At 43.5% G+C, this 21,895-nt stretch overlaps 1 long non-coding RNA gene across 1 annotated transcript in view; it reads right to left on the reverse strand.

The window, feature by feature from the left end:
* LOC137321466 (uncharacterized) overlaps positions 1-21,638 on the reverse strand; it is a 58,944-nt gene extending 37,306 nt beyond the window's left edge. The window contains exon 1 of the long non-coding RNA XR_010962823.1: positions 21,589-21,638. This is a non-coding gene — a long non-coding RNA (uncharacterized lncRNA). The remainder of the gene's footprint in view (positions 1-21,588) is intronic.
* Positions 21,639-21,895: the final 257 nt, after the last annotated feature.

The following is a 21,895-nucleotide window of genomic DNA, read 5'->3' on the forward strand; positions in this document are numbered from 1 at the left end:
CAAACTCTGTACCCTCGCCACCAACTTCATTGGAGGACAGGTTTGCTTGGGAGGCTGGAGGTGAGGGGAGAAGCACTCCTACTCCTCCTGGCCCACAAGCAGTGCTGGAAAGACACCTATCTGCTGGAACCGGCCGTTCTCGCCTGCCTTCAGCTGCCTGGTTTCCCAAGCCCTGGGAAACCAGGTCCACGTCCGTTAAATGTAAAAGCCTGTTAAAATTTGAGGCATGCAGCCTCATTAACATATTTAACTAACCGACCTGCCTCTCAAGAGCAGGTTAGTCGCCGGCTCCCCAACCTGCCACCATTGAAACAGGAAATGGACGCGTTTGAGGCGGGTTGGGGTCGGGTTTCAGAGTGTTCGCAACCTCGGTAAACTTCAGCTCATCCACAATTCCGCTATCCATTCACCCATCATGCCTGTCCTCGTTGACCTACATTGACTTTCAGTCCCCCAACACCTCAAATTTAAAGTTCTCAACCTCATGTTTAAATCCCTTCATGGCTTCATCCCTCTGCCCATCCTCCCCCCCCCTCATTTCTTAACCTCCTTCACCCCGAACTCTCCGTTGCTCTGACTCCGGACTCTTGTTCATTCCCTTCCTTTGCCCCACATTAGACAATCAGTCCATCAGGTACCTTATCCCCACACTGTGGAATTCCCTCCCTAATTCTCTCTGCCTCTCCACCTCCCTCTCCTGGTTTAATATCCTAGTTAAAACACACCTCTTCGACCAAGCCTTTGATCACCCCTCTTAATAGTCCCTTCTTTGGCTCAGTGTTCATTTTTGATTTTGCTTGTGTGAAGCGCTTTGAGACATATTTCTATATTAAAGGCACTATATAAATGCAAGTTGATGTTGTATTGGGTTCAAAGCTGCCCCAATGTCCCATCAGTGCATTTTGCAAACATTTGTGACACAAGTATGTTTGTACCACATTACATGAAAAGGAAATAGGTAATACCAGATAATTCTTTGTGCTGAGAAAGAAAGAAAAGAAATAACTTGCATTTATATAGCAGTTTTAACGACCTCAGGACGTCCCAAAGCGCTTTAAATCTAATGAAGTACTTTTTGAAATGTAGTCAAACTTGTATTGTAGGAAACACAGGGCGCTAATGTAGCACCCATTGTTTTGGCGCTACACGGCCTCTCTGACATCCAAGATGGCGTCTTGGATGGCACGCACATTTCCAGCGTGACGTGCGCCAGACGCCATCTTGGTATAGGAGTTAGCACAGGCGCAGATAACGGATGCTGGAATCATGTAAAGTAGGGAGAAAATGGCTTCATTCAGTGTGCAACACTGATTTAAAGTGATGGACAGCATTTTGGGATTTAACTCTCAACTTAATGCACAGTCTTAACCTCAACCATCTGAACGTGTCTTAGAGTGCCTAGAGGACCCCCCACCAGTGCAATTTAAAGGAATCATGCAGGATTTACAGGTTAGTGGCTGGATTATTGCTTCTGGCTGCTGGGACATTTGTGACTGTTTTTGGAGGTCTCCTAGACTTGAATACTAGGACGCAGGGCCATAGCCTAACATTTAGAGTAAGGACGTGCAGGAGTGAAGTTAGGAAATGCTTCTACACACAAAGGGTGGGAGACATTTGGAACACTCTTCTGCAGATGGCAGGTGATTCTAGCTCACTTGTGAATGTTAAATCTGAGTTTGATAGATTTCTGTGAACCAAGGGTATTAAGCGATATGGGTCTAAGGCGGGTATATGGAGTTAGGTCACAGGTCCACCATGATCTCATTGAATGGTGCAACAGGCTCAAGGGGCTAAATGCCACTGCCACTTGCTGCCTCCTGATATGCGCCACCTTCTCCTGCAAGAAAGCGGGATGTGTGTCTGGGTGTGTGTGGCCTGTGAGTTGTGGCTGGGTGGCTTGCAACAGTGGTAGTGCGTGAGGGTGAGAGGAAGCATCTGGTTGGAAGAGTTGAGTACTGATGCAAAGAGTTTGTTGGTATGTGGGGGACGGGGGGGTGTCGTGCGTGGTGCAGTTGGTAGGAGATGCCACTTGACAGTTGACCTCGCTCACTTTGACCGCTCTTGTCAAAGCATTGAACTTCTTCCTGCACTGCATCCATGTTCATTATGCTGTGCGCCTGGCATTGACTTTGCCTCCTGCGGTCTCCCACTGCCTTTTGAATATATGTCTAGAGGGCCTCGTGCCGTGCCCCCCCCCCCCCACCGTGGACATAGGATGTCCCTCCTTCTGTCCACCTCTTGCACCAAGGTCTCTAGTGCATCAGCAGAGAACCTTGGTGCATGCACTCTCGCAGGCCTGGTACCAACTCAGATCGGCAGATTGGTGAGGTCTGGCGTGCAGATTGGAGGATGTGGGATTTAGTAGTGCGCAACCTTTATTCGATGTTTTAACATAACTCATCAGTGTGTAAATATAGGGATGGGACCTGCATCTGTGTTTTACGTGTTTGATGTCTGATCTCCGTTCAGACACCGTGCAGACAGTAGACTATTATTTTCAGCAAATAACAGGTACCAGCTACCTTTAAAAGATTTCGACGAAATATCCTCTCTTTAATAGATTGAGCTCCCCCTGGTGGTCGAAAGTGCAAATTGCATTGATTCCACATGCAAGGCCCAGAATGGAGCGCTGATTGCAAGTGAGTCCTTGGGTGGGCCCAAACTCGTGTCCTGCCTGCTCAGGTGTCATTGGGCGCAGGGTAATAACGCATCACACTACCTACGCCCAAAAAAGGCCCCTATCCAATTTTTCCCCCACAGTAGCCAATTTGTGTGCAGCAAGGTCTCAAAAGCAGCAATGAAATAAATGACCAGATCATAAGAACATAAGAAATAGGAGCAGGAATAGGCTTTACAGCCCACAAAGCCTGCTTCACCATTCAATCAGATCATGGCTGATCTTCTAACTCAGCTCCACTTTCCTGCCCGATCCCCATATCCCTTGATACCCCTAGAGTCCAAAAATCTATCAATCTCAGCCTTGAATATATTCAACAACTCAGCATCCACAGCCCTCTGGGATAGAGAATTCCAAAGATTCACAACCCTCTGAGTGAAGAAATTTCTCCTCATCTCAGTCCTAAATGGCCGACCCCTTATCCTGACACTATGCCCCCATACCCAGTGGAAACAGCCTCTCAGTATCTAACCTGTCAAGCCCTCATAGAATCTTATATGTTTCAAGGAGATAGAATCATAGAATCATAGAAAGGTGACAGCATGGAAGGAGGCCATTCAGCCCATCAAGTCCACGCCGGCTCTACGCAAGAGCAATCCAGCTAATCCCAATCCCCCGCCCTATCCCCGTAGCCTGCAAACTTTTCCCTTTCAAGTACTTATCCAGTTTTCTTTTGAAGGCCATGATTGAATCTGCCTCCACCACCCCCTCGGGCAGTGCATTCCAGATCCCAACCACTTGCTGTATAAAAAAGTTTTTCCTCATGTCACCTTTGGTTCTTTTGCCAATCACTCCTCATTCTTCTAAATTCCAGAGAGTATAGGCCCATTCTACTCAATCTCTCCTCATAGGACAACCCTCCCATCCCAGGAATCAATCTGGTGACCCATCGTTGCACCACCTCTAAGGTAAGTATGTCCTTCCTTAGATAAGGAGACCAAAACTGTACACAGTACTCCAAGTGTGGTCTCACCAAACCCTGTACAATTGCAGCAAGACCTCCTTACTCTTATACTCCAACCCACTTGCAGCAAAGGCCAACATACCATTTGCCTTCCTAATTGCTTGCTGTATCTGCATGTTGACATTCTGTGTTTCGTGTTCAAGGACACCCAAGTCTCTCTGAACACCAACATTAAATAGTTTCTCACCATTTAAAAATTTTTCTGTTTTTCTATTCTTCCTACCAAAGTGAATAACCTCACATTTCCCCACATTATACTTCATCTGCCACCTTCTCGCCCACTCACTAACCTGTCCATATGCCTTTGCAGACTCCTTGGCCAGACAAGTGCCAGGCAATGACCATCTCCAATAAAAGAGTGTCTCACCACCTCCCCTTGGCGATGGTAAATGGGTGATTTACCATCGCCAAAACCCCCACCATCAACATCCTAGGGGTCACCATTGACCAGAAACATAACTGGACCAGCCATATAAATACTGTGGCTACAAGAGCAGGTCAGAGGCTGGGTATTCTGCGGCGAGTAACTCACCTCCTGACTCCCCAAAGCCTTTCCACCATCTACAAGGCACAGGTCAGGAGTGTGATGGAATACTCTCCACTTGCCTGGATGAGCACAGCTCCAACAACACTCAAGAAGCTCGACACCATCCAGGACAAAGCAGCCCACTTGATTGGCACCCCATCCACCACCCTAAACATTTACTCCCTTCACCACTGGCGCACTGTGGCTGCAGTGTGTACCATCCACAGGATGCACTGCAGCAACTCGCCAAGGCTTCTTCGACAGCACCTCCCAAACCCGTGACCTCTACCACCTAGAAGGACAAGAGCAGCAGGCACATGAGAACAACACCACCTGCACGTTCCCCTGCAAGTCACACACCATCCCGACTTGGAAATATATAGCCGTTCCTTCATCGTCGCTGGGTCAAAATCCTGGAACTCCCTTCCTAACAGCACTGTGGGAGAACCATCACCACACGGACTGCAGTGGTTCAAGAAGGTGGCTCACCACCACCTTCTCAAGGGCAATTAGGGATGGGCAATAAATGCCGGCCTCGCCAGCGACACCCACATCCCATGAACAAATTTTTTTTTAAAAATTTTGACCCGGAGCCAGGAACGGGGCGGGGAGGGGGTCAAATTGCAGATGGGAAACCCGGAAGTAAGCGTTTCCCGGACGTTCTTACAATTTTGACGTAAGGACGTCATTTTTTTGTCGGTTTCCCATCCGACTGGCTGGCCTGATTGACAGGCTGGCCTCAATTGGATGGGAGCAGAGCAAGGAAGAGGACATGAAAAGGTAAGTCTTCAGGTACGTCTTTGATTGTATGGATGGGGGAAGCACATGGACATGGGTGGGCACCGATGGGCATGGGTGGGCACAAGGGCATGGGTGGACATTGTGGCATGGGTGGGCACTGGGCATGGGGCGCTGATGGGCATAGGGGCACCAGTGGGCATGGGGTCACCATTGAGCATGGGGGCAGTGATGGACATGGGGGTCATGGGAGGGGGGTCAGCCATCGGAGGTGTCAGTCATGGGGGGAGGGATCGGGGGTCAGTCACTGAGTGGGGGTCAGGATCGGGGTCATTGTGGGGGTCTGCGATCATTGGGGGTTGTGATCAGGGGTCACGTGGGGGTCCGCGATCATTGGGGGGTTGCTGCAGGTTGGCTTGTTGGGCCTGGGGGAAGGACTCCTGTTCCTCCGGGCCCACAAGCTGTGCCAGAAAGGCACTTACCTGCAGTTTCAAGCCTTCTCGCCTCCTTTCCTGTGACGTGAAGGAGAAGGCCTGAGAATCCCGGCCCCCAGGGGTTGAAATTGCAAAACCTTCCAAAATGGAGGCCCGCAGCCTCCTTGAAAGATTTTCGTGACCAACCTGCCTCCTGGGAGCGGATTGGATGCCCGTCCCTCGTCCCGCCCCGGGAAAAACCGGAAACGGGTGGGTTGGAGGCGGATTGGGGTGAGTTGGAGACAGGTCTGAAATTGTTGCAATTTCCAGTGCCCCCCTGCTCCCAACCCACCCATTTTTACTGTTAAAATCCTGCCCTTTGTGTCCTCCTCACAGCTTACTTTCCCACCTAGCCTCGCATCATCAACAAACTAGGATATATTACACTCGGTCCCTTCATCTAAGTCATTGATACATATTGTAAACAGCTGAGGCCCAAGTACTGATCCTTGCAGCACCCCTCTAGTTACAACCTGCCAACCCAAAAATGACCTGTTTATTCCTACTCTCTGTTTTCTGTCCATTAACCAATCCTCAATCCATGCTAATATATCACCCCCAACCCCATGAGCCCTTACCTTGTGTAACAACCTTTTGTGTGGCGCCTTATCGAATGCCTTTTGAAAATCCAAATACACTACATCCACTGGTTCTCCTTTATCTACCCTGCTGTTATACCCTCAAAAAACTCTAATAAATTTGTCAAACACGATTTGCCTTTCATAAAACCATGTTGACTCTGCCGAATCATATTATGATTTTCTAAGTACCCTGTTACCACTTCCTTAATAATCGATTCCAGCATTTTCTCGACGACTAATTTCAGGCTAACTGGCCTGTAGTTCCTTGTTTTCTCACTCCCTCCTTTCTTGAGTAGCAGGGTTACATTTGCTACCTTCCAATCCAGTGGGACCGTTCTAGAATCTAGGGAATTTTGGAAGATCAAAACCAATGTATCCACTATCTCTGCAGCCACCTCTTTTAGAACCCTCGGATGTAGGCATCAGGTCCAGGGGATCATCTGTTTTAGGTGTTGGCTGAGGCACAAATGTTGGCCAAGACACTGGGAGTAATTTGAATAGTGCCATGGGATCTTTTACATCCACCTGAGAGGGTAGGTGGTTTAACATTTCATCCAAAAGAAGGAAGCACTGACAATGCAGCAATCCCTCAGTACTGCACTGCAGATTCAGTCCAGATTATGTACTCATGTCTCAGGACTTGAACCCACAACCTGCTAACTCAGAGGCATGAGTGTACGACTGAGCCTAAGTTGACACTCAGAATGTCAATTATTGACATCTTGTATATGTTGTAATATTGGCTGGCCCATCAACCCCTCTTTGTCTGACCTGGATTTGATCTGGAGTGAGATATTAGACAGTAGAAGTTCTGATATGGTCACATGGTGCTCGACAAATAAATACTTCTATACTCCTATCATATTTGGAAGGCGGGGGGAGGTGGGGTGGGTTGGGGGTTGGTGGGGGGGTGGATATGTACAAGCAAGTATATCAGCTTAGCAGCTGTTCCATTTGTCCAAGCAAAATAAAATTGGAGGAAAGATAATCCAAGAAATGTTACACAAACAAACCTAATCACTGTGGAAATGTTTACATTCAAGCAAATTCCATTTAAAGGGGAATGCCAATCTGTTTGTAAACAACACATTTCAATACATTATCGTCACAAACAGACTTACGTGTCAAGTGCTCTAAACAGTGTGCAGCTGCGTTTGTAACACTGCAGCTTTTCCATACATAGGCAGCCACATTTTACCATCTTCCTGCTTGCCTGATGACTTCACTATGGTTAACTGTCTCAGTGAAAATGTTCCAAAGTGAAGTGTGTTGATTTAAAATGCTGATTAAAGCAATAGATCCTGGTGCACTGTTTTGCCATCAATTCAAAATAGAAGGAAACTCAAACAGATAATTGTGACTATCAGTGACAACATTTACAGAGAGTTACTTTCTCCTTTAATAAATATTTGCAGAAAGTGAATTGTGCTTGTAAGTAAACTATTAGAATTCCTTACTTTGTTGAGATTGGAATTCACCTTCAAATTTTTGCATGGATCAGCACACCAGCAGCCAAGTACTACATGTTCTGTATTTTTTAAATATTGAAATGACTGTGTTGCAATAATTAGTCAATTTTTTAACCATGGCATTTTTTTACTATATGTTGAATGTTTGCAGAGTTTGGTGGATTGGGATGACATTCCTCTCAATGTGTTGTTAGGAGTTATTTAAAGGAAAGTGATTTTATTTTTAAAAAGTGACAGGATTCTAAGGATGGACTTCTCACCAATATCCCATAATCTTTTCACATACTATAGAAAAGTCTCATTTTCAAAACATAATTCTCAGAATTCTGCCCAGAAGCTTAATCAAAGAATTACATATTTCAGTTCAGTGGTCATGTAGAGTAATGGGTACATGTGTCATTGAAAAGCGGTGTTGAAGGGTGTAGGAGGACAGATTCCCTTCTCTCATCAGGCCCTTTATTGTATGGACAATTTACATATTTTAATTTAGTGGATTGAACTTCCCTGGACTTTGAGAAACATTTGTGCAGTTTGTTATTACAATCATATTGGAACCTAAATCTATAATGGGAGGTCACCTTTCCATACCCCAGAAATGACTAGAATCACAATACTTTTTTGTGACATTTCTCTGTCCGCTAGTCTAACAGAAGCATTGTATGTAAATAAGATATGTCTGACAGCCAGTTAATGCCAAATAAATAATTATTTCCATGAATCAATTGATGACAGTCTTGTTTCGCCTTTCCTATTGTTTCCATGGTAACTGCTTAAAACACTAGGAACATCTGCATCAAAAGTTAGGTTAGCACACATCAGAATAATACTTTCCACTTGCTTTCATTTTCCAATGCTGGTGGGATAATACAGATCTTGATTTTGGTTTCATCCAGAATAAGTCTGTCTAGAAGTCAACCTGTGTGTCCATTTGATTGTGATGCTGTACATATGGTGGCAGATCAGAAAGAATGACAACCAAAATCTAATACATATACCCCAAGGGACTTAATGGAGGCACTAGAAAAATTGGGGAACTTCTTGCCATGCCATGTGCTATTAAAACAAATAATTAGATTAAAATAATTACATTTTAAACAAAATTCCATTGGCCTCCAAGAAAAGTAGCTAAAAATAACTAATAATTGAAAGAGGTTTTGACACGCTGGCAAACAGCTGCCTCATGCTTTCAGATCCCAGCAAAGGTCACATTAAACCTGCAACCATACAAATTATTTAGTTTGCTAAGGTACTTAGGTGAATGTTGTTTAAAGGGAGGTACAGCTGGAGTTAAACAGCCATTTTTGCCTTGGTAGCCTAATGGAGAGTGAAACCTTTCACTGTCAGCCTGGCTATGAGCAGATCCTTCCAGCTGTTCTGATGGTAGTAAGAGTAATGGAAGGGGAACCTGTATTTTTAACTGAAGCTGAGAGGCTCTAGATATTAAATCCACAGAATTCTTTACACTGTGTGGTTCTACCAGTAATCATGGAAAAACACATTTAGCACAACTATTGGGTTCAACTCATTGGTCAGCCTATTTGGCAGCAGTATGGATACTGGACATAGAATCATAGAATCATATAACGATACAGCACAGAAGGCCACCATTCAGCACATAAGAGCACGTTGCTTAGGGGTGTGAGGTCCAACAGTTTGATGCTGGGTGCCAGATACATTTGTCATACCAAAAGAGTGGGCGACACATGATTACGAGAAATACGAACCCCCACACACAAAATCCAAACACTTTTAAACGCAAAAATTGAATCCCAAAAAGTCCAAAGATCTGACACTCCATACAAAAGTGGATGACCTATATGCAAAAAACAAGGCAGCCCATACATAAAAACACATCATCCCCATACAATAAAGCCACTGAATCATGGCTGACACCATTAACTGGAGTGACAGTCATTCATGAATAGAAAGGGTTACCATCCTATCGATGTACAGATGGTCTGCAACCACAGGAACAGAATCATCTATGTGAATGCACGTTTCCCAGGCAGCTCCCAAGATTCATTCCTTTTATAGTTCACCCTGGATTGTTCGGTACTTCAGGGTCAACTGCAACGGATCCCCCTCCTTAGTAGAGGTCCTAAGTGTTTCTGTGGATTCTCTTGGGAAAGTTCTAACTAATGCAGTGGGTTCCAATGTTCATACGTCTGTCCATGCTGAAGAATTGAATGGATAATACCCTGATACGAAGTTGCATTGCAGTCATGCATTCTGCTTTTACACAGATCATGAGAATACTAAGAGAATGTCCGGGGCATGCTTAGAGAGTGCCAAGGAGAGGGGGAATGGCAGGAGATGACATGGATAAGGGCATCTCTCAGGGTGAAGCAACATCTGTGGCACCCAGCTGACCCAAGAGAATGAGCCAAACTCAGCCAACAACAGGGCAGGCCCAGGCAGTCACCATAGCACAAGACACAATGTCAGCCATCGCAGTGTCACCTCATGACCCAACACAAGGAGGCAAAATGCCACTTCCATCCCAAGAGCCACTCACTGAGATCCAGCAGTCAGCCATCTCACCTCCTTCTCCCAATGAGGCAACATCTAGAAGGAGCGCTATATTAGGTAATATGACAATCGTCGTACTCAGTCAATAAGAAGGTGCACCAGAGTAAAACACTAAATGCACGTAAACATAACACTTGTAAATAAATTATGTAAACTGAGTTTCTATCTTGACCAGAAATGTCATTTAGGTAGCAGCCGATGATGGATGGGACATGTAGATGATGTTAAGTAAAGGATAACGTGTTGTTTGGTGAACCAATTAATTGGGCACGTGGTCATGACTATTTGTGTTTGGACACGTTTGAAGATTTAATGAAAGTATTGTCTATTAGATTTAGCCAAAGATTAGGGAGCTTGGAGTGAGTTTTCAGCTCCCTGAAATGGTGAGATAAAGCACCCAAACAGGCCAAAAACAAAACGTTAAACTGGTGCACCAAGCAAAATGCAAAAATGGAACCCAAAAAGTCAGAGATGCAATTTTATCCAAAACAGTCCCAAAGCAGCTTAGCATGGCTTTAGGGAAGAAAACTGTAGGGCCAAAAAGTCACTTCCCCAGCAGTCATTTTTTGGTAACTAGAGCAATGCCTGCACAGAAAACATCAGGCTGGGCGATTTAGGTGCAGAGTAGGTCTAAGGCCTACTTGTCTCATTCTCCAACCTCCCACCATGCGCCTTACATGTCTATGCAATGGGTGCGCAACATTGGAAAATTTATCCTTGACGCAAATTAGGGGCAGTTTTGTGCGATGACCCATACACACAAAGAACTGGATTGAGACTGCACACACTCATTTCTTTCAGAGCCCTTACAGCCAACAATCAGAGGATATTTTAATCATATCAGAATTCTAACCCGGATGACAACAGTGCAACTCCCCGCAGAAGGTCTTTAATTAGATTTATTTAGAAGAAAACAAGTGGCAGGTTATAAAAACCAAAAGACTGCAGTGCGATAATGGAAGCACTGAACGGAGAACTGAGTGCTGTTCCATTACTACTACTAGCTTTGAATCCTGAACAAATACAAAGGATGAATGCCTCTTCTTTCAAATAGCTGTAAGTAATTAAGGTTGATCACCAGATCAAATATCTGGATTGGGCTAACCCATGGTACGAATGGACCTGCCCTTGAAAAATATGGTGGAGTACAGGCATAGAGGACGAATAAGCTATACTGATGTGCAAATTAGTCAGTCTCCCACCAAAATGTTCTCTCCATGGCATCTGATACTTATGTCTGGAGCCACAGCCCTGAAGATAGTCTTTTATTCAGAAGATTTTCTTACCAGTTAGGGGGAATCCTGCTATTCCAGTGGTGGAGTATGAGCGATCTTTTTTCAAAATGTAATTGAATGTGTTACGGGGGTTACTAATTCTTGTTTGACTTTTTTGGGAGGGGAGAAGGCTAGTGTTCACAACTACAATGAAATCCCTGCTGTTTCTCAGTATAAATGTACAACTTTCACTGGGGTTATCACAATCAGGTCTCCCCATTAATGAAATAGGTTAAAAATACCAAAGCAGTTTGCACACAGTACTAGGGGACTCTGCACATCGCCATATTCTTTCAGAATGTTCTACATACTAGACTTTTTTTTATTAAAACAGGCTTATTTTTGCCACCGTTACCTAACAAAGAACCAATGCTCAAATATTTGCATTTTACAAAGACTGAATGAGAATTGTTTCATTTTTTTTGTATTCTTCAACACCTGTGGCTCTACCTCACCCATCTGCTGTGATGTGGTCAAGTAGAATAAAACTGAAAATCCATTCACATCTCAACCGCATCTTCACAATTAATTTTTTTACCCGCAATCTTTTGTACCTTTTGTACGTATGGTTCTCAACCTAGACCATGCCACCACGAAGGTGAGGATTACGTATACTTCCCCATGGGGGGGGGGGTGGGGAGGGGCCCTGGGACTGGATGCGAAAAATCAGAGGGAGGTTTGTTCCTTGACTGCTCTCGTGCACCTCTTAATGGCAATTATGGCCAGTTTCAAAGAAGCAGTGGCGGAGGTAGATTACATGCAGGCACTCTTGGCCAGGGATAGTATGTGGTGCTGAAGCAATGGGAAAAGGAGAAAATAACTGCAAAAAACTACTTAAGCTCCAAAGAAAAAACAATAGATTTTGATCTTTTTAGTAGAAGCAGACCTTTAAAACTAAAAAACCCTTAAAATCCCAATGCTAAGCCCCAAGTATAACACAGGGGAAGGAAAAATTAAAACCATTACTATAAATATTGCTTATATTTTGAATAAACAAATAAACAATAAGTAGTCTGCAACAATCAAATAATTCCTGCTACCGTCCTAAGTTTAATCCAAGTCCTATTTTGCACAGTTACGTCAAAATATCCAGCAATGGAAACCGCGGAGAGAAGTGCAGGAAAATGCAATGCTTGGAGAATGAAATGTTATTGCAGAAAAGGCCTGCTATCATTATCTCGCCTAAAATAAATGAGGTTACAGCTTTGCATTGTCTAACACCTCTCTGGGGCCATATCCATAATGTTACACCTGTCATAGAAAGCATAATGAATTTAAGTACAACTCATGGAACACAAACATACAAATCATTAAGACGGCAGATTGCGGGACACCTCCATTTGTAACTGCTGTTCTTGTAAGCACATTTTTGCTCACATTATGGTTCTCTCAGCAATCTTTAGGGAACATTTGAGGGTACATTCGAAAACCTAAACACTGGTAGATACTGCCTTCTGAGTTACTAGCCCTGTGCACCAACGCCCTGATCACAGCCCATCATGATGGCTGCATGACAATGTTCCCACAGCTGCATCATGTTCTGTTAATATCTGTCATGTTTCTTGGCAACGAGCCAAATTTTGATGCACTTTCCCATACCTACCACTCTCTCTGTCCTGTGAACCTGTAATGGCAACTTCAGACCCATTTCATACTACATGCACCCCTCCTTTGCTCCATTCCTCCCCTTAATGTGTGGACATTCCACCCTAATTAATTAAGCCTACAGTACTATCGTTTTTCATGTTACTGATGCCTCTGGATCTGCCCATACTTTAGTTCCCAAGCCAACTTCCAAAGATTTACGTCAGCACATTCCTGACTTCATCACTTGTCAACTCCCCTGCCATTAAAGACACACAATCCCTTTTTTTGTGCAGCTCATGGAGCCTACATTTCAATATCTACATACAACAATCATTTACGTATCTCAGTCTTTAGTTAACATTTGATATTATTCCTCTGGAGTATTTCTTACGTGCTTTAAACATGCGCAACACATAATTGCCAACATTTTTTAAAGATTGGTCACTGACTTTGTAGTGATAGCTGCAAATACTGGACATGTATTAGTCCAAACACTGTAAGCAGTCGTACATGTTAACAGCAAGGCAGACATGGTTATATTGGGTCCACTGCAGCACAGCTCCAGCTGTGTTTCCTCTTTTTCTTTGATCACTCAATAACTGTGCTTTCAAATGTTACTCTACTCTTCAGATTTTGGTTTGACTATAATGGTAGCAAGCTAGATGGATAATGTGCTGTAACACACCGTAATGGCAAATTGGCACTGAATTTATCAATCTTTCTTTGTTTCAATGCTTGAAAACCTTATATCAATATTTTTTTAAATGCAGTGGTTGCCCAGTGGTGATGTCCTTCCAACAACCTGGTTGTTGGTGTAAGTTTGGCTGGTAGTTGGTTGGCCCTCCACCAAACTAGTTCATACTTATGAGAAATATTCTAGTAGAGATATAAATCAGAAAACACCATCTACTCATGCTCATCTTGAGAACTTCTTACCCAAAACGTGGAACAACATTGGAGACAGAAGCTATTCATGGGGCAAATTTTAACCCCGAGAACGAGTGGGTTAGGGATGGGTGGGAAGGTAAAAATTGTAAAATGGTAAAACCCGCCTCCAGCCCGCTCCAGTTCTTCCAGTTTTTACGGAGGCGGGTCGAGGGGCGGGCGACCAACCTGCTCTCAGGAAGCGGGTTGGTCAATGAAATCTTTTAAGGAGGCTGCAGGCCTCCATTTTAACAGCATCTTTATTTTTAACTCCTGGGGGCCGAGATTCCTCTGATTCACACCATATAAGAATCATAGAATCATAGAAAGGTTACAGCACGGAAGAAGGCCATTCGGCCCATCCAGTCCGTGCCGGCTCTATGCAAGAGCAATCCAGCTAGTCCCACTCTCCCGCCCTATCCCCGTAGCCCTGCAAATTTATTCCCTTCAAGTACTTATCCAATTCCCTTTTGAAAGCCACTATTGAATCTGCCTCCACCACCCCCAGATCACAACCACTCGCTGTGTAAAAACGTTTGTTCTCATGTCGCCTTTGGTGCTTTTGGCAATCACCTTAAATTTATGTCCTCTGGTTCTTCACCCCTCCGCCAATGTGAACAGTTTCTCTCTATCTGCTCCAGACCCTCCATGATTTTGAATACCTCTATCAAATCTCCTCGCAACCTTCTCTACTCTAAGGAGAACAACCCCAGCTTCTCCAGTCTATCCATGTAACTGAAGTCCCTCATCCCTGGAATCATTCTAGTAAATCTCTTCTCCACCCTCTCTAAGGCCTTCACATCCTTCCTAAAGTGTGGTGCCCGGAACTGGACACAATACTCCAGTTGTGGCTGAACCAGTGTTTTATAAAGCTTCATCATAACCTCCTTGCTTTTGTACTTTATACCTCTATTTATAAAGCCCAGGATCCTATTTGCTTTTTAAACTGCTTTCTCAACCTGTCCTGCCACCTCCAACGACCTGTGCACATATATCCCCAGATCTTTCTGTTCCTGCACTCCTTTTAAAATTGTGCCCTTTAGTTTAGATTGCCTCTCCTCATTCTTCCTACCGAAATGTATCACTTCACTATTTTCTGCGTTGAATTTCATCTGCTACTTATCCGCCCATTCCACTAGTCTGTCTATGTTCTCTTGAAGTCTATCACTATCTTCCTCATTGTTCACTGCCCTTCCAAATTTTGTGTCATCTGCAAATTTTGAAATTATGCCCTATAAACCTAAGTCTAAGTCTTTAAAATATATCAAAAAAAGCAGTGGTCCTAGTACCAACCTCTGGGGAACACCACTTTACACCTCCCTCCAGTCCAAAAAACAACCGTTCACCACTATTCTCTGTTTCCTATTACTTAGCCAATTTTGTATTCACGCTACTGCTGCCCTCTTTATTCCATGGGCTTCAACTTTGATGACAAGCCTACAGTGCGGCACTTTATCAAACGCCTTTTGGAAGTCCAGATACACCACATCCACCGCATTGCCTTCATCGACCCTTTCTGTTATCTCATCAAAAAACTCAATCAAGTTGGTTAAACACGATTTGCCTTTAACAAATCCGTGCTGGCTTTCCTTTATTAATCCACACTTGTCCAAGTGGCTGTTAGTTTTGTCCAGATTATCGTTTCTAAAAGTTTCCCCACTACCGAGGTTAAACTGACTGGCCTATAGTTGCTGGGTTTATCCTTACACCCTTTTTTGAACAAGGGTGTAACATTTGCAATTCTCCAGTTCTCTGGCACCACCCCGTATCTATGGATGTTTGGAAGATTACGGCTCGTACCTCCGCAATTTCAATTCTTACTTCCCTCAGCAATCTAGGATGTATCCCATCTGGACTGGGTGACTTATCTACTTTAAGTACAGCCTGCCTTTCTACTACCTCCTCTTTATCAATTTTTATCCCATCCAGTATCTCAACTACCTTCTCATTTACTGTGATTTTGGCAGCATCTTCTTCCTTGGTAAAGACAGATGCAAAGTACTCATTTTGTACCTCAGCCACGCCCTCTTCCTCCATGCGTAGATCTCCTTTTTGGTCCCTAATTGGTCCCACCGCTCCTTTTACTACCCGTCTACTGTTTACATGTCTATAGAAGACTTTTGGATTCCCTTTTATGTTAGCTGCCAGTCTATTCTCATACTCTCTCTTTGCCCCTCTTATTTCCTTTCTCGCCTCACCTCTGAACTTTCTATATTCAGCCTGGTTCTCACTTGTGTTATCAACCTGACATCTGTCGTATGCCCCTTTTTTCTGCTTCATCTTACTTTCTACCTCTTTTGTCATCCAGGGAGCTCTGGTTTTAGCTGCCTTACCTTTCTCTCTCGTGGGAATGTATCTAGATTGTACCCAAACCATCTTGTCTTTAAAGGTTGCCCATTGCTTGATTACAGTTTTACCTGCCAATCTTTGATTCCAATTTACCCAGGCCAGATCTGTTCTCATCCCATTGAATTTAGCCCTCCTCCAATCTCACTTTAGAGTGGTCCTTCTCTTTTCCATAGCTAATCTAAACCTTATGATACTATGATCGCTGTTCCTTAAATGTTCCCCCGCTGACACTTGCTCCACTTGGCCCACCTCATTTCCCAGAAGCAGATCCAGCAATGCCTCCTTTCTTGGACCAGAAACATATTGGTCAAGAAAGTTCACCTGGAAACACTTCAAAAATTTCTCCTCCTCTTTGCCCCTTACACTATTACTATCCCAATCTATATCAGGGTAGTTGAAGTCCCACATTATCACTACTCGATGGTTCTTGCACATCTCTGTAATTTCCCTGCAAATTTGCTCCTCTATATCCTTCCTACTAGTTAGAATCATAGAATCATAGAAGTTTACTCTGCAGGTCTAAGGATCGATTTTCAGGAGGAGTGGTCATGGACACAAAGAAGGATTAAAGAGAAAGGTTTGCGAAGCAACAAACATGGAATGTTATGTAAATTTTATTTGAATGATTCTGGCAGTAAGTCGATACAAAGGCCACCCTCTTTGAAAAAAAAGGAAGCAACATGGATTTACCGCTGCCATTGTTTGGTAGTTCACAGCTTGGCCAAAAGTCATATAATATATGCCACTATATAAAAGGTCTCAAGGACAGGCAGTCACTATCAGGTGCCATTTTCATTATGTCAGGTTGAGTGAGCATAGTAATAGGGCACATCTTGAAATCCTTCTATGTGAAGCAAGTGCCCATTTATTTGTCTTTTGAATGAAAAGTATTGTAATTGCATTAGCAGTCAAATGACTTCTTCTGGGTTATTAAGTTATTTAAGATGGTTTTATACTTATACCTATAAATATTTATTATGATTATATATAAAAAACCTTTATAAAACATTGGTTCGACCACAACTGGAGTATTGTGTCCAGTTCTGGGCACCGCACTTCAGGAAAGATGTGAAGGCCTTAGAGAGGGTGCAGAAGAGGTTTACTAGAATGATTCCAGGGATGAGGGACTTCAGTTAGGTGGATAGACTGGAGAAGCTGGGGTTGTTCTCCTTGGAACAGAGAAGGTTGAGAGGGGATTTGATAGAGGTATTCAAAATCATGAAGGTTCTAGACAGAATAGATAAAGAGAAACTGTTCCCATTGGTGGTCCCAGAGGACATAGATTTAAGGTGGTTGGCAAAAGAACCAAAGGTGACATGAGGAAAAATATCTTTACACAGCGAATGGTTAGGATCTGGAATGCACTGCCAGAGGGGGTGGTGGAGGCAGATTCAATCATGGCCTTCAAAAGAGAACTGGATAAGTACTTGAAAGGGAAAAATTTGCAGGGCTACGGGGATAGGGTGGGGGTGTGGGACTAGCTGGATTGCTCTTGCATACAGCCTGCATGGACTCGATGGGCCAAATGGCCTCCTTCAGTGCTGTAACCTTTCTATGATTCTATATATATAATTTTTGAGGCAGGAAGTCAACATGGAATTAGAGATAGCTCCACTTGAAGAACCTGCAGTGGTAAAGGTGTGATGGGCTGAATGGCCTCCTTCAGTGCTATTTTATATCTTTGATTCTATAGGCTGTGATGGCCACTGTATAAAGGACAGCTTATGGAAATAAAGTGACATCAGCCCCACTTCTTAAATGTATAGCAGCAAAAGCCAAACTTGGAAATCTATTCTCATTTTCACTTTTCAAAGACTTAAATAGATACATGAGCTTCATGATTCATTCAACAATAGTATTTGTGTCATCATGGTTCAGTTGGTAGCACAGTTGCCTCTAAGTGAGAAGGTTATAGGCTTAAGCTCCACTCCAGGGGGGTGATTTTTAGCTGCCAGCCGCCTGTTTTTTCATCTGATGAATGGGAGGTCAGCAGTTGAAATTTGGAGTGTTGGGTGGGGAGGGAATGCACCTCCAATGCCCCATCAACGCCCAAGGCCAGCTTGATGCAATTTTCAGGCAGCCCTGTAAATGGATGAGCAGCACACCCACCTGTTTTGAGCGGGAATCTGCAAATTGGGGTCCTAAGCCGTTGTAAGACGCTGTTTGCCATTTTCAGGTTGCCAGCTACATTCAAATGAGGCCCGAACCAGCTTCGGGAGGGTGGCATGACCGTTCCGCCAACTTCATGCCCATTTTGGGCGGAAGTCAAAAATCTCTCACCCCCTTGGACTTGTGTACATAATCTAGGCTGATACTTTAGTGCAGTACTGAGGGAGTGCTGTGTTATCAAAGGTCCTGCGTTTGTGATGTACACCGGCTGGGAATTTCCTTGGAGCTGCTCCCACTTCGCCACAAGTGCGGCAGAAAGCCAATATATGTGGGTACACAGGGTTTCCACTGCACTTCCGACAATGTTACTGCAGCGGGGCGGGCACAGCTCCTTGGAAACTCCCGGCCCTGATAGTCCAAGTTCTTTCTTTACTTGTACCTTAAAAAATCACACCGATGGTCAGAAGCCATTGAGTCAGGTTCCATGCACCTATTTGAGTTTGAGGCCAGGATTTTACTCTTACCGCCCACTGCCCAGAATGTATCGTGACCCTGGCCCACTTTCCTAGGTCAAGGCTCATTAGACATACTGGATACGTTCCGGGTGAGATCCTCGCCAACAAGAGGGAGCCTGCTGGTTTCCCCTCGGAAAATTCTGGTGGTAATGCAATGGGACCGCCCCGGCAACACCCGAAGGATCATTTAAAAGGGGCAGAAGATCAAGGAGTGACCTGCAGTTTTTTTAGGCCTCAGACCTGAGCGAGGTCAGGGTAGGAGGCCTATTGGATGGGAGACACTCACCAGGGGGCCTTTTCCCTCCACAAGGGGCATCAGAGGGCCTTCCATCACTGTTCCAGGGACTAACACCACCCCTTTCCTGGTGGGACGACGCAATCAGTGCCAGAAGACAGGGAAATGGAGTGGCTTGTTGGACCCACCACCCTGCCAGTATTTACATGTGGTGGGCAGGGAAAGGGTGGCTTGCAGCCTTCCCGATGGGGACAGGAGAAAGGGAATTGAGGTCAGGACAGGAATACGGCTGTGGACTTCACCACCCGATTTCCCCACTCTCCCAGTTGTCCATCTAATTCAGGCAGGATAGCGGAGCAAAATCCAGGCCTGCAGGTGTGGAGCCCTACCTTCCCGACTTCAGAGTAGTGTGAGTGGGCAACGTAGCTACAGCTCCCTGCTGGCGTCACTGCTGAAAATGGAGCTGATATCACTTCCCTTGGCACTGTACTAATTGAGCATTGAATATTGTCTGCAAATTATTGTGTATATTTGAGCTTCTGGAATGAACAATCTCCAAGACTACTATGCTCCACAGAAACAACAGGAAAGTCAGAAGGCCATTCCCCCCATCGCCAAGTATTATCTTATACTTTTTTTTAATTAAAGGCACTGTTTGTTTTTAGGGTTCCTGTACTTTAATGGGACTTTTTTTTCAAAAGAAGGAACTTGCTGGCACAATGCCATCTCTCCAACTCCAAACACTGGTCTCATTATACAAAACACTTTAGTGTTTGTTATAAAAATATAAATTGCATTGATGCTACTGGCTCCAATCTGCCATGAATTTATCTAAATTCTCCCTCCAATTCTCTAATGTGGGTGCAATAAAGACAGTTTTATCTTAGTAAAGAGAGGAACAAAGAGGTTTTGCACCGGCACAAACATAACCATTTGACTAATATAACAAAAAAAATCAAAGGTCAAATGAAAACCAAGAATATTGGAAACCTGAAATAAAAACAGAAAATGCTCAGTAGGGCATTCTGGGTCGAAAGGTTACAGCTAAAATATGAGCCTATCTTTTCATTTCAGATATTGGTTGGCCTGCTATGTGTTTACATTATTTTCTGTTTTTATAACAAAGAGTCACATACTTCATGTAAATGTAAAATTATTGTTGTACTATAAACCTCAAACCGTCTCTATTGAGTGTGATGGTGCCTGGCGGCAGCAGTGATAGAAGAAGCTAAACGTCAGGAGAATGAGAAGAAAGTACTGAAGGATTTGTGTGTGTAAAAGAGAGTGAAAGAGAGAAACTATGGAGATGGAACTCGGAAATGTCCTGAAATTAATCTCTTTGAACATTAGCATATGAATATGCTAAACATTCATATGAATTTCTTTTTGTGCTATGTTTACAGAGCCACTAACCTTTTAGGGTTCTCAGGTTACTGAGAATGGGGCTGACTGTAGGTAGAAGCACGGTAGGGGGAGGGTTCTCAGGTTCCTGAGAATGGGGTCTGGTTTTGGTATAAGGTCAGGGTCTGACTATTACTATAAGCACAGTAGTGGTAGAACTCTCTGTAGTGTCAGTAAACCATAAACCATCTGTGATAAACTCACACATAGTTCAAAAAAAGGCCCTTTGGTTAAAATGCCAGTAATTTCCAATACATAGATTTAATGACAGAACAGTACCTTGGAGATAGAGAATTGCAATAAAAAAAATTCCAAACAAATGAACATTATAGCCCAGACTAAAGCTGAAGTCGGATACCCTGTTAATGTTGCAGCTCCTTTATCAGGAATGTATCGCACTGCTAATTAATGTAGTGTCTTCAGCCTGACGTTTGCTGTTTGATTCACTGGTATCTTGGGCCCACCCAGGAGAGGAGATCCTCATTTATTAACATCTACTTTTAGAGGAGATCGTGTGAAGATTTGCCTTGGAACTGTCATCAATTCATTACTTTTTACCCTAAAAGTGGTTTTGGAGAAAATCTTTAGAGAGGCTGTAAATAAAATAACATTTCTGTTTGTGATTGAATTTAATGGTATGCACTCATCTTTATTTCTAGAAGACATTTCTATACATTTTAATACATTTATATTCTTTCAGAAAGTAAAATATAAAACATCATCAACATCTTTATTATATTTAGAAAAATTCTTGAAATAAGATCGACAAATCAGAAATCCACATAAAATGCAATGGTAAAACATCTAGTTTTTTTATATTACTTGTGACTTTTATTTAAATTTAAATCATTACTTTACACTACGATTACTATTTGGCTGTTTTTGCAGCTGACAACCAAATGTCATTTTTCTTCCATTCCTCTTTGAAATGATCACTTACTGCCTTGAACTAAAAGAATCCCTTTTCAGCTGGTTAGTTAATTGAGATGTATATTGCCCATGGACTACTGAGTTAATTGGCCTTCATAGTTTATCAAATGTTACAAGAGATAAATTGATTAAGTCTTCAGAACAGAGCATATAAGCCATATATCACTGTCCAGAGCTGTGGAATTGTGTGCATGGCAATTCACAGTCCCTGAGATGTAGTCCAGTTAATGTGTCTCCTGCTGCATATATCCTCCCCCTCAGTGTAGAATCATTGTTTACTTTTACATGCTGACTTGCACAAACTTACCCAGCCGCTCTCCTCTCCGTATCACACCCACACGCACAATCGCTTTTCACTTAAACTCAGTGTCTGCTGGCAGTTTTGTTTTTCACTTTAGATTCTCTTTTCATGATCTTAGTAATGAGATGGTTCTTTTGTTCCAGCTGAAAAGCAGCCAATTTGAAAAGGGAGAGTATGGAACACTGAGCTGAATTTACATTGCAGCCTGGTGAACAAGTTAACTGAACCGCACTCCTGTCTTTGTTTTGTAATGTGCGGTGGTATCCTGTGAAGCACCCTGGGATGTTTTACTATGTTAAAGGCACTATATAAA

The sequence above is a fragment of the Heptranchias perlo genome, chromosome 5 (genome assembly GCF_035084215.1).
Source record: "Heptranchias perlo isolate sHepPer1 chromosome 5, sHepPer1.hap1, whole genome shotgun sequence".
Taxonomy (NCBI): domain Eukaryota; kingdom Metazoa; phylum Chordata; class Chondrichthyes; order Hexanchiformes; family Hexanchidae; genus Heptranchias; species Heptranchias perlo.